The sequence below is a fragment of the Condylostylus longicornis genome, unplaced genomic scaffold (genome assembly GCF_029603195.1).
Source record: "Condylostylus longicornis isolate FDR11 unplaced genomic scaffold, ASM2960319v2 ptg000048l, whole genome shotgun sequence".
Classification (NCBI taxonomy): Eukaryota; Metazoa; Arthropoda; class Insecta; order Diptera; family Dolichopodidae; genus Condylostylus; species Condylostylus longicornis.
In genome coordinates, this window is record NW_026578017.1 from 7,748,327 (window position 1) to 7,763,672 (window position 15,346).

Here is a 15,346-nt window from a genome sequence, read left to right on the forward strand (position 1 = left end):
GCGATTTCAAAAAACAAAAAACAAAACAAAAACACATTCAAAAATACAATAATAAAAAGAAAATGTGCAAAAAAGGATGAAAAAGAAAGAGAACAAACAACAAACATAAATTTAAAATTACATTTTGAAAAAAAAAAGAGAGAAAAAAAAATGAAGACAAAATAAAGTGGGAAAAAGTTTTTTATTCTGTGAGAGAGTTGAGAAATTTCTAATGAACTTTTAATGTGAGTTTTTTTGAAATTTTTCAAAATAAAATAAAAGTAAAGGAAGAAGAAAAAAAGAAAAAAAAAACAGAAATGGAATTTTTCTCTTCATTCTCTTACATTTCTTTTTTTTTTGTAGTAAACTCAAAAAAAACTCTTTAAAGACCATTGATTTTTTGTTTTTGCGTTTATTTTCCGCTGCTTATATTGTTGTTCAATTTCATGTACGTATACGTTATCTGAAAGACTTCTCATGTTTCCGTAATGAAACTTCATAAATATTCTAATTAATTTTTTATTTAGATACATGGTACCTATAGGAAATAGATAAAAGTGTTGAAAGTATTAAAATGCTCTCAGTTTTACATTTACTTATTACAACTTTATTCATTGTCCTGATTCCTGAACAAAAGCACGTTATACTACTACATGTTGTATATTTTGAACACTAACAAAATAATATTGAATGCACTGGACTGATACGCAATAATTCAAAAGAATTTTTTAACAATATGAGGAAAATGTAATTGAAAAACCATTTTTCTATTTTGCGAGCTACTAAACTGAAAATCCTTAATAGAATTTTTATGAAAGCATTATAATTAGATTTTTTTTATTAGGTCCCTGATTTATATTGAAATGAGGGTGTATTTTGATTTAGTTCATATTAAAGACACATTTCGATACGTATTGCAAAAATTTTAATTACTTATGCGCATGTATTGACGGATTTAAGGAAAATCAATCGATCTGAATAGAATTTTAATAAATTGCTTTTGTCGTGAGGTTAAGAGAAGCTGTATATGAAAAATTTATTTCAATGATCTCAAATATTATCATATATTGATATCTTTGAATGGAAAACTTGACATTACACCATTCTTGTAATTAACGGTTAACAATCCAAAGATGATTACAAAAGTGAAAAAAAATTCAGGAATATGAAATAAAAATCAAATGTTAGAACTTTGCACTACCAGATTATGTCTATCCGTATTTGTAATAAAAAATGAAATAAAGAACTTCTGGGTTCTGTTGTAGCAAACCTCTTTTTACTCTTTTTTCAATAAATTGATCAATAAATTAGCGAATTTTCTAATGTCAAAACACCAGTGGGCTATATTAATAAAAATTTGTATATTTTTCGAAAAGTTAAAAATTAAATGTAAGAATAAAAATAAAAGAGGTTGATGCAAAAGGACTATTATAAAAGCGATGTTTTACGATTTTCCAAAAGAACATAATTTTTACATATCTTGTCTTTTTAGAAATTTTTCGTAATTGCAGTGGTATTAGGTATATGAAATATATAAAAATTAATAATTTGTATCTTTATTTAGGTGAAAGGATTATAGCCTGCTCACAGCTATACCCATAACAAAACGAAATGCCACAAAATTAAAAACGAGTCTAGAAAATAATGTTTTTCTATAAATTATCGTTGAGTACAAAGTAGCCATGTAGCATACAAATATCAATTGTTAAATGAAGCAATGATCATTGATTATTCCCATTTCATTTCACCAATACTACACTAAACCAAAAGAAAGTATAAATATTCCTTTCATATAATGTCAACCTCCATTACTTGGAAAGCATATTAATATGTCATAATTATACTGTTCACTTAATATGTATGTACATAGATGTAAATATGTAGTTTGAATTCTTTTTCCGCTGGAATTGTAATTTTAATTACGTCAGGTATAACATGATAATTAAGTCAATTTCAAGAATCAAAATATTAGATAGAATGAAATATTTCATCTTTAAATTCCTCTTCCTTCCAGCGCTAAATTAATTATTTTCAGGATACATAACACATGTATTCCTTATAAACAAACGTCAATCATAACACTTAAATTATTTATCTGTAACTTGTATACTAAAATAAAAAGAAAGTAAAAGTATAACTGAAATTTTGTTTCCTTAATTTAAATTTAATTTTTTCTATGTATGTATGTTTGAGTTCATAAAATAACGAAAAATAAAAGAAAAGAAATTAAATATAATATGTAGGTATACCTATAAATTTATCCATAAAAATTTCTATGAATTTTCCGCCTTTCTTTTATTTTTTTTTTTTGTTTTCTTAAAAGGAAAATCCTCTGTTGTCATAAGCAATTTGTTTGAAAATTTTCTTAATTTCAAGTAAATCTATAATAGCAAAAATTTTTTTTTTTGTGAAATTTCAAATATGTGTATGTGTTTGCTCAATTACAGCTACAAGGTATTCCAAAATATAATAGTTAATATTGTCCGAAACTATAATTAAGGTTCTATAAAAGTTTGTCATATTTTATATTTAAACTCAATCAATTATTTCAAGAGTTTCCAGGATAAAATTTTGGGAATACAAGTAATTAATTTTTGTCTTAAATTTTAAAGAGGAATATTTAAGTAATATTTGTATGGAACTGTGGATTTGGCTCTGATAACAATATTATATTAATTGGCCTACATACAATGTAAACGAAAATCCTGGTTTAACTGATTTTAAAGATTTTTTGAAAAATTTAGTTACTGTGTTGCATATAGTTTTCAAAAAAATATAAGCGGAATTACAATTCTAAGGATCAGCTCAATTCTTAGTTGAAAATCCATTGGAAAGAATAAGGTAAATAGAATTTTGAAATTTGTCATTTGAATTTTAAAAATTATAATATAAATTTCCTTTACTGCCCTTTACATAATTGCTGGATAAATGTGGAAATATTTTTAACTTTATAAATAAAGTAAATTATGTAAGATCTTATGTAGCATATATATGACTTATAGATCCGTATGACTTCTAAATTTTAAACATATCCGTAACATTTCACGAGTTTTAAGTTTTAGTTGAAAAGTGAAACGAAATTTCAGTTTTTTTGCAGAACGAAATTTTTCACCTCGAAAATAATTTTTAGAATGATCATGTAAAATTTTTGTTCTTTGCTTCTGTTCAAATGTTCATGACATTTTTTAAAAAGATTACGGTTAATTTGGGACACTTTTTACATTACAAATTTCCATTCATACATTTAATATTAATTTAAATAACATATGATGTTCGTGTGTGGGTGTATGTTATTTATTCATTTTGAAAATTTTTTAAAATTATCAGAAAAAGAAAAAATTATTTATTTGTTTTATTTTTTATTTTTCGTGAAAACAATGAAAACAAACCTTTAAATAAAGAAAAAAAAAACAAGTAAAAAAGTTGAGAAAAAGGATACGCTCGTTAATTAAACTCTTTAATCCTTGAACATTTTTCTTTTTACCTTTTTTTTACGATTTCTTATTCCTCACTCGTTTTTTTTTCCGATTCAGTTTTTTGTACATTTTGTATGTATATATTCTTATAATTTTTTACCCCTTCATCTTTATTTGAAATTAAAAAGCTTTTAAGTAATTTTTAAGCTGCAGACGATTTTTAATCTATTTTGAAGCGTAAATAATCCAACCATCCATCGCTATAATATTTAACATGAAAAGAGTTAAAAAAATATCTGGAGAAAAACCTAAAAGCAAAGTGTAACACATAAAACTCTAAGATATTATTGAGTATTGCATTTGATTTATATTCGACAGTACTGTTTGAATTGGCAGCACAAAACAAAATTGGTAGCTTAAAACTACATGTAAACTAACTTTTTAGTTTCAAGCTTTTCTAAGGGAAAATACCATTGGGTCATCATGGTCCTATTTGAAAAGGCTTTTTAAATGGAGCGTAGGTAATAATTTCAAATTATTAACCCAGGAACAAAGTCACAAATGCAATAATACTTTATGGTTTGGTATTGCAAAATGTAGTGTGCCAAGTCAGTGAAATTTGTGTTAAATGAAAAATTTCATTTGTAACATAATAAATATTGTTAAAATCATTAATATCCTGAAATAAATAAAGTGCCGTGCCTAAATAAGTTTAATATTGAAATGAAATGAAAAGAAAAAATGAAATGTAGTGAGGCTTCTTTTTTTTAATTTTTAATTTTATTTGTACTTTGTTTACTTGAATATTACAAATATTAAAAAAATTTTATACAAATAAAGATATTTTAATTGTATAACATTTTAAATTAAAAGGCAAGAAAGAAATATTGAAAAAATCAGAACAAAAATTTGTATTACAACTTTAGTTGTTTGTCAGCTTATTCTATGTTGTGTGGTAGGTTTTACTTATCAAGCATGTAAAAAGGCATAATATTTATAATTTTTCACTTACAATTGATTAACAAGCACTAATCTATGTGGTTTAAGAATAATATTAAAATAAGATTTAAAGTCAATTTCTGCTAACTTAACTTCATCTTCCCATTTTCTAGTCTGTACATAAGACTTCATCTTAGTCGTTCATTATAGAAATCTCCAATTGCTCAATAAAAATATTTCTCTATAAAATTTTTTGAGTATCTCCTCTTTCTTTCAAATTTAGTTCTTAAACTATTAATTTCGATCATTTACTTTATATTTAAAGTAAAAACTATAAGTATATTTTGAGATTGGAAAGATGAAGATTTTATTTTTTTCACAATAAAAAATAATAATCAAATGTCATACTATCGAATTGACAAATCAAACTAACTGTTACCTCAAGCTGATTTTTCGCTAATTTTTGAAGAAATTTTTCTCTAACAAAGCAATTTAGAGTAGACTGTAAACTATTCAAGCTGTAAACAATCTTCTTAGGCGAGTTATTATTCTTCAAAACTTGTAAAATGTTCATTTTCGGTAATTTTTATTAATATCTACCCTTAGAAAACTATTAGACATAAATAAGCATTTTTGTTAGCACAAATGGGTGTTTTTCACTTTCTGCTGATTAAAACGCTTTCTGCTAGATTGTATTTGTTAATGCATTATTACTATGTGCTTACAATTTCTTGAATTAGTACAAACTTACAAAAATTCAAAATAACATCAAGTTGAAAAAAAATATATGCATTCGAATAAGAAAATAATTTGTATATTTCTGTTGTCCCTTATTTATACAAACAAATTTACATGACTATAATAGAGTATAGGTATATAGTTTATATCCCGAGTCAAGAGGAAAAAGAGTTAGCTAAATCCAGTTAAAAATTAGCTGTGAATCGTGAATCAAACTCTTCACAAAAGAAGACTTTTAAAAATATAAAAAAAATCGTATTATATATCAAACATAGGTACTTAGTTTTGCAAAAAAATACAGATTTTATTTCATCACTTTTATTGTGCATTATTGAATTAACATATCGGAAAAAATACAAGCATTTACATTTTTTGAGGATTTGTCATATACAAGGAAATCTATTTAATCTTAATAAAGAATACTTTTAAGATTTTCGGAGATTATTATTAATTAGTTTCGAAATTGTGTTTAAAAAAATAAAAACCATGCACATTAAATAAAATAAAGTAGGAGCAAACCTGTGGAGTCTGTAAGTACCTGTATTGCACTTTTCCAAATGGTCTGGAAAGTTGTATTTTTCCCTTAAAAAATGAAAATACTGCTTTTAAAACAATCAACTACGTTAAAATCATTTTCATTCATACATGAAAATGTATCAAATATTGCATAACTCTAGGGGCAAAAGAACAAACTGAAAGAGGCGTTAACGTAATGCTCGAATTCAAGGGTAAAATTGCGTGAGTTAAGAAAAATTATTATATTTTTAAAATAGCATGGCAGAAATTTAGAAATTTTTCTTGCGGAAATTTCTGCCTTTTTTTCTTCAAGGGTGTAAAGGTTTTGAAAACATATTCACAAACGGACGAACGGACTGCCAAATGAAACTAATAAGCACTTCTTTTCCAAATTTTTTTTGAAAAAATGCTAAAAAGCAGTGTATTTCAATTTAATCCATCATTGTACAATTGAACAAATGCATCATACTTTATCTAAACAAGTTCAATGTGAATATTGCTCCCAAAAAACAATCACTTAAAGTACCTTAACCAAAATATTGTGATATTATGAAGCTGCAAAGAATGCACAATTTGTAATTAAATTAAGAGTTTTAAAAATATTTTTTTTTAACAATATGTTCGTGTTCATCAAAATATCTAATTATATTTGAGTTAATTCTGTGGCAATCATTTGAAATAAACGTAAGTCAATCGTTTACGTCTTTCACTTGAAACGTGACTTTTGCATCAAAATATGTTTTAGTTTTTTGATATTTTTTTGCTAAAATAACTTTTAATATGTGAAGTACAATGATTAATTTAATCTTATACGTATAACAATAATTACAGTAAAGTTCTGAAGTGAATAAAACATTTTATATTTTTTTTGCTTTTGCGTTTTAATAACAATTTTTGACATATTTTACATGCTTTTCCTACATATTAATTGAGAAATCTTATTGTTTAATAAGACTACAACGAAAACTTGAAAATAATTGCTTACAAAAACTATTATAATCTATTTTGTTCAAAATTAATATTTTTTTTTTGTTTAAATAGTTTTGACATAAAAATATTTTTATATTAAATTAAAAGTCTCCTTAAACTACTTTGTATTTTTTAAATGAACATTTGTACGAGTACGTGCACATATTTTAATGTGTCAGGACGAGAATAATAGGAAACTACAATTATTGTGTTACGATAAAGGGTTTACGAGTACAAACATGCATCTACATAATGACAATTTTACGTTTACTTACATATTTACTTCTTATATTGCAGATCAAACGTCAGCTATAAGACTAAAGTACACTTGAAAAGCTTTGAACATTTTTTTCTGTTATATTATTAAATAGAATTAGAAAAAAAAAATGTATGTTAAAAAAATATTGCATAAGCTCTGTACACACACCATATTCACATTTTATAAGTGCTCAAATAAATATTTTCTCAGTAGGACCCGAAACAGAGTAAAGTTAGTTGAAGGGAAAGAGGTGGAGTATAGGAGTTGAGTTTATTTACTTATTTACATAATGTTTTAATATTCGTTTTTGTTCTTCTTTTTTTCGTTTTACAAATGATATGCTTTTATAGTACGACGGCAACAATTATAATAGTTTGTTGTAATCTAGAACAGTTGTAATTTGTAAAATAAATCTTTTCTGGCAGTTTTAATCCTTTTACATTAAATCAATTTCAGGAACATGAAATTTTATTTAAATAGTTGTTGTGTATAGTAATATAAATGTTTTAATATTTTACTACACTCATATTATTATGTTAACAAAGTTTTGAAATAGTAAAAGAGATTTTGAAAATATTTTTTTTTTACTTTCTATGTAATATTACATATGTAAGTACACAAAATGTGTAATATTACATATGTATAGTATACATAATGAACAGATGTATAAGTGTAGTTAACATGTAAATTGGTAATTCAACGAACAAAATCGTCGTGGCAAAGAGAATTGTATTTAACTTTAATACTATGCCTAATACAAATACGCAAACTGCACTTTTTATTACTATAAATATAGGAAGCAAAGGCAAACTGTAGGTAAAGGCTTATTGAGTTTATAGAAATATTGGCAAAGATAAAATACATACAATGTATAGGGCCACCATTTTTGAATTTCAAATATAAACATTAATGTAAGCTGTTTATGAATTTCACTAAGATCATTTTATTTTCATAAGAATGTGGGTCGGATGGCGGAACATCTTCATACTCAAATAGAATATCAGTGGTTCCAATCAAGACAATTACATTGCTAGTGATGTTTAAAGGGTTATAACGTGTAATAAACCATGATAGAATAAGCAGAAAGCTCAATGAATGTGATACTAGCTGTTAACTCTGCCAGTTTCGTCCACTTTATTTTTGTTTCCTTCTTGACTCCTAATGAGGAGCATGAAACTGATTTAATTTTAGTAATTACATAATTGAACATGGTTTTTCGTAAAATCTTACTAAATCTTTTTGAATTTTGATTTGATTCGAATTGTCATATATGATCGTGTTGGGCCTCATATAATGACCCAGGTGCGGTTTTTATGAGAAAAACGATTGAATAACATTTTTTTAATATGCATACCTATAATTACGAATTTTTATTTATATAATTTTTTATTTAAATTCAGTGCAAAGAACGTTCTGTTCTAGAAATGACAATTTTTGTTGTGTGGGTGTTATAAACGAAATTGAAATAAAAGTTCTGGATCAGGAACGTTTTTATTCTTACTATTATAAAAACATTTACATAAATAAATGTTCTTTTAGGTACACCTAACATTACTCTAATCTCTTTTAACAGATTGTAAAATTTTATTATATTGGTATGTATGATTTTATTAAAAAATAGTGAAGGACAACGGTATCTGTAATATAGAGGAAGGCAAATCAACTGGATGTAATTTAAAAGGTGATTCACCGTTTAAGTGGAATAGTTTTTTAACAATTTTTAGAAAAAGTGTTTTTAAAAAAAATAATTTCAATTCATTTTGTAGCACTCTTTTTAAATTTGAAGTAGAGTCAAGATTTACTTTGCTCTTTTATTACAAATTCATTATATTTAAAAAATTTATTTTTACTATACATAAAAGGATAAAATATAAGTAAATCCTTTTAAATCCTTCTTCTTTTGTTTTTACCAAACAATTAATTATTTTGAATTACTTAGGCTCTTTTTCGAGACTACTCATAAGTGCGTCTACTCATAACTTTATAATGTTTTTTTCGCAAAATTTCTTTCAAAAAGGGTAACCGCACACATTTGAAATATCAAAGGCTTCGTCGCCACTTTATTTGTTTTCCATATTTTTTCTATATTTATAACACACTGTAAGCTCAAATTTTTACATAATGGTATAGGTGTACCAACGCTTAAGTGCAAAAGTAAAAAAAGTCAAAAAACTTTAAAGAAGTAAAAATCTCTGAACGTAAAAACTGAACTGGTAAAATTGCTTAGGCATTCTGTGTCTAAAATTTTGTAATAGAAACGAAAAACAAGTTGATTTGGTTTGTTTTTTGGTTTTAAAAAATTTGTTCCCCAATTACATTTTATTTTCATCCATTTTGTTCTCTACTTTATTTACCAACATAGTTGTATTTTACAAAAATCCTTTTATGCATGTTTAGAGAAAATTATGTATTTGTATTTCAGTTGACAGCTAATTGTGCAGATTTGTATTTAAAGTATTCAAATTTTAGTTAGCATTTTTTTTTTGTTCTTGATATTCTCATTAAAAACATGAAATGGAAACTAGAACGCGTTGAATCATCTTTGAAAATCATTAAATATTCAGACACTTTCCATGATTTGTTTGGTAACGTTTTTTTTGGGAAATAACACAAAAATAATAATTACTCAAAAATCTAGTGGAAAATTTATTATTTATATATTATGATTTTTTCGTTTTTATGTAAAACATTACAAATTGCTTTGAGCTAAATTTGAGGAGAACGCATATTTTAGGAAATTTTTGTGTGCATAACGAAGTAGGGTGTAAAAAGTGCAAAAATATGTTGATATACTAGAAACCCAGTAAAAGGGAAAATTGAGCGGAAAATTTAAATTCCCATGCAACAATTTTTGCTTTCGTAAAAAGCGAAGAAACAAGGAACAATACTAACAAAAATATGTAAAGTAAAAAAATTAATTTTTACATACCACTTTCTTAAGAACTAGACCCTGCCTCTTATAAAATTCGAACAACTTAAGGCCCGGCAGACTGCAACTCCGCCACAGTGAATATGTGTTTCACCAGTATTTCCCTTCTCCTGGGAGCAAGAGCCCCTACCCCTCTAGAGAGTTTATTAAGGTCTCCTCATCCTCTTTATACAATATGTAAGCACTATAACTTGGCAGGTTCAGCTTTTAAAGTGTATGATCAGTTTCTATAAAAACTGATATTAAATTTATACAGCATATAAATGTAATAATTAATAATGTATGTGTAACAGACGTATTTTAAGTCTGCCAAATGTACCCATTATATATACTTAGGCATTATTCCTAATATAATGTAGGACGAACGCGTTATTTCAAGTTTAATATAGGAATAATGCCTTCGCCTTGCAGCACTCTTGAGCAAAAGTTCTACAAAGAGTTTTATGTAATTTTTCTATTAATGTTTGATGTGATCACATTTCCTAATTTAAAATTAATATTTTCAATACGAAGCTCCTCATATAATTTTTCTCCGATTATGTAGTTTAAGCATTCTTAGAGATTAATAAATTATAAAAAAAAATTCCTGCCATAAACAACTACTTTAAACGACTTTGCTTTTATTTGTAGGTTGGACAGTTTAAATTTTATTCTTATTCATTTTACCGCCATAGTATTGTTATTCGGGATGTAGAATTTTAATGTATTTGAGTAAAATTTCAGAAATTAAAAAAATTTACACTTTATTTTGGATATGAAAAATTTTATGAAGGGTATTAATTATAATGTAAAATTTTTAACATTGAAAAAAAATTTCAATACCTTATTCTACTCGTAACGTCACATTACCGATGTTTTCTAATTTTCCGAAAATAGATATTCCTCTGAAGGTTTTTTAAAAAATTTCCTTGAGCTAAAAAATCATAAGCTTATCTTAATAGAATGTATAAAAACGAGTATTTCAATAAATTTCATTAGTCCTTAGTTGTAAAATTTTTAGAAATTTTCCTAGTTTTTTTTTTTAGAAAGCTAACATATAAGTAGCATCATACTATTCTGAAACTGATAATTTACTCAAGGGTACATGTGACATTATTAATTTTGGAATTTCAGTTATTCTCTTATCTATTGACTTAACACTAAATTGGATCAAGCAAGCATTAAAATAACGTTCAACTTGCAACGCGTTTTGATTTTTTGTTCAACGGAATACATTTAAAGAGTGTAATACTTAACTTTTGTTGCTTATGCGAAACAATTTTTACTACAATAAAGCTTTTTCGAACGAACTACTTGTATTTTTTACGTGTATTTTAATAATTTTTGTGTTCTGTTCCAATTTCGTTTTTATTAAATTATACACGTAAAGTTTTCTAGACACATTTGCATAAGTTTATGTATATGTAGCATTCCTACTTATACGACCAGCCTAACCTTAAGAAAGGTTACATATCGTGATGTCGCTGAATGGGAAATAAAAGTTAAATATTCAATAGCATACGATTTACAAACAAAACTTAACAATTGCGGAGCGGTTTGGAATCTGAACTTCTGTTCAAACGAAGCTTCAATCATATACAATACTTTATCATAACGTGTTAATGTAGCAGTAGAAGACGTCTCAAATGACAACTCAAGCTTACTAAAAATTTTTAGGAGATATAATAAATGCAACTAGTTCAATTTTATTAACATTAAAAGTTTATCGCAAATCGGCATATTACCAATAAGGACATTAATACCAATTAGCCCCATTGAAAATTATTTTATTAAAATTAAAGTAGGAAAATTTCTCTTAGAAGTCAAAAATTCACTTAATTTCATAAATAACATTTCTTCCTTCACTCTTAAATTAGCAATTTTGTAGTTTACATTAAATGCATTTGTAAAATTTTCAACACTTTTTGGTGCATAAATTAAAAATAATTGCCAAATTAATTTTAAACTTTTCTAAACTTCTTTTCAGAAAAGCACATTTGCATCTTTTGATATTATTTATCATCATATATACATTTATGTGATGTAGGTACATTATAATTTATCAATTTGCGTGAAATGTATTTTAATTTAAAAGGAACAGTATCCTTATATAAGGAATTAAAATAGAGAATTCCCATAAGAAATTCTGTTAAATTTATATCATATGAATTTGTCAACTAAGAACATTAACCTCAATCGAAATTTAAGAGGATACGTGCATATAGTCATGCAAAACATAAATTAAGATGACGATCAATCTTACAACAGAATAATTTAAGTCAAAAAAAAAAAATAGCGTAGATGGCGTTCACTTTGGGATATTCATGCAAATGATTTCGATGGTAGCTAAGAAAAGAATTCATACAATTCTCCAAAACTAAAAGCAAAATAAATCAAAATCTAAACAAAATTTTACTGAGTTTGTAGCGCGAAAAATTTCTTAACTGTTTTTTATTTCTATTAGTTCTCAAAAAGTTGTTTTGGTCTGTTATTGAGTTTCTGTTCTAGCCGCTTAACCAACACTTATTTGGCGGCGTGGTTGTTAAAGTAGTTTATTATAAAATTTAAATGCTGGTTTTTATGCGGTTTTGGGATGCGAATTTATTTTTTTACGGGATGTGAATAAAGTTTTTTTCAGCTTTTATTCAAAATGTTTTAGTTTAAATATTCTACGGGAATTTTTGTAAAAACTTTCATGAAATTTTACTTAAATCATATTTTATAGTTTTGGTGCCAGAAGGTCTACCAAAAATTTAATCTTTTCAGTTTCGAAAATATTACTAATCTATTTTTTAATTGTTTGGCAGCTATACAACCACTCAGCACTTACACAACCATTTTTAAATAGCAGAACTTATCACAAAAGTATGGTTGAGCAACACTTTTACAAATATAGCATGGTTTCGAGTTACATTTAGAGTTACGTATATAATAGTATACTACTAATACCATTGTTTAAATCGAATCCAAAAGAAATCGGACTCGTGGATATGAAACCTAGTATTCTAAGAACATATGGAAAATTTTGGTCAATAAGTTTTTGATCTATCGCTTACATTTATTTGTTTTACAAATGAAATTCTAAATTTATAATACCACTTAAACGTAAGGATTTGTATGGCCACACTTATGATAAATTCTAAATGGTTTTATTATTTAGTTCATTTATCATCTTACCAAATGGATAGCAATCGAAAATATCCTATACCTTATATAGAGGGTTCAATGTGTTCCCTATTGAATATTTTGCGTATACATGTGCCGCACACATTTTCTTGAACCATTAAATTATGAAATTTCAGTACAATGAACTTATTAGAAATTACATAAATTTTTAGAATTATTGTATTAGGCTTGTTTATGTATAGAAAAAATTCTACTCAAAATATAATAATAAATTATAAAAATAATTTATTTGATTCTGTACGCACTTGTAATAAAATGATAAGGATAATCGATCATCATCTTTTCCAAATGGATGATAGCTTAATTGAATAATATAACGTTGTATTGTGGCTGACGACAAAAACTATGTTGGACAAATTTAGAAATGAACTTTAGACTTCTGAAGCTTTTGAGTACGTGAAAATATACATATGTGTAATGTGCCTATGTAGGAATAATTTACGAGTATTAACTTTTTTCTACCAAAAACCTTAGACCATACTTCAAGAGACTTTCAAAATAATTATACAAATAAAATAAAAAAGTTGAAATCGAAAAGTCTTTGAGTTCTCCACATTTAAACCTTATATTCGATTTACTGTCAGAATACGTTAACTCAGTAACTAAGATAATGTTCTAAGGATATTTAAAGATGTTTTTGATATTTATGATTTTCTCATTTAAATCACAAAATACATACACACCTAAATTAAGTGAACGAAAATTTCATTTGAATTTCAGTTCAGTGAACTTCATCTGACAAATTGTGAAGGACTGTTAAAGAAATATTAAATTTATTTAAATTTTTAAATAATTGTAAAAGTGATTGGTCATTACTCGGACATTTTTGATCTCAGCTATAGCTTAAATTCGAAAATCAATTCCAGAAATCAGGCGAATAAATTGGGGAACCAATGAAACTCTACCAAAATATGGCTTTGTGAAACCTTTTTTTCGTTATGATTTTGTATAATTTAAATAAGTTATGCGATTTGATATTAAAATTCAAAAATTTTATAAGATGAAGTGTTTCGTATTACATTAATTTATTTCAGTTTTATAATTAATGTTATTCTATCCTTTATTTGGTTAGAGGTTTATTTTTTGGATCTGCATTTTTCAAATTTCCATTCGGCTTTATAAAATCGAGCGTTAAATCTTTTAACTGGTTGATTTTAATAAGAATCCTGCTGTTATATAGATTTAGTAGAATATAGATATAGTATTGAATAGCAATATTCAGTGTTCAATAATTAAATTTAAAATATAATTTTGTTTTGCATAAGCAAACACAAAAAATTTTCATCATAAATAAGTGCACAAAAAAAATAATTGACGTAATTAAAAGGATCGTGTCAAAATAAAAAAAATTAGAATATTTCTCCTCGAAACGAACTCGAACCAGTGACATTTGTAGAGAGACATTCTACCAACAGAGCTACAGAGGTATTGAAGAAATTATTACCGATTTGATTTCTGGGTTGAAATCTACAATTTCTATTTACGTGTGTTGTTAACATTGCATCTGATGAGCAATTTCGAGAATTTTTTTTTATATGTTTTAAATTATAGTTTAATATTTTAATAAAAAAATAATTCAAATTAAAATTAAAATTTTTAACTTTAATATAATATGAAATTTTTCAATTATGAATTAAATTTCGCTTTTATTCATTTTCAGCAACAATTTTCCACTCAAATAGTAACTTTAATACTCGTGATTGTAAAATAATATTGACATGAATACGATCTACTCATATATTTTACATACTCATATAATTTTTACATAAAATGATAATAAAACATTGAGAGAAATCACTAATGAACTACGAAAATTCACTTTAGAGTTTTCACTTTACTTTTCCGGTGAGAGGATTATATATAATACTATATTGGGAATTACTCACTTTTTTTACATTTTCTTTTTTTATTATTGCTGATGATGGTAAAAGATTCAATTGCGAATTTAATTTTTACATATAATTCACATACAAACACACTCTTACGTACTTGAATGTGATATAGAATTTTAAATATATAATAAAGCCTAGAATTTTAATGATATTGTGTGTGTGTGTATTACATATTAAGTATAATTTCCTGCCTTATATTACATAATGTACATCAAGAAAAGGAAAAAAAAAAACACAGGAAAGAAAGAATTGTAACTTGTGATTTTAAACCCCAAACCTAATCAAACTTAAGTTCATCCTTGTAAAAATAATAACCAAAACAAGAAACCAAGCAACAAAAAAAAAAAACGACAGCACATTAGAAAATTTTTTGCATTTTTTTTTATATATTTTTTTTATATATGGTGTGTGGAGAGTGCAAAAAAGGATAATTTATACAATATGAATAAAATATTATCCACTTTTGGGAATTATTAAAAATTTTATGATGAATAATATAAAATTTAAAAAAAAAAGAAAAATAAAACAAAATTGCAAAAATTTC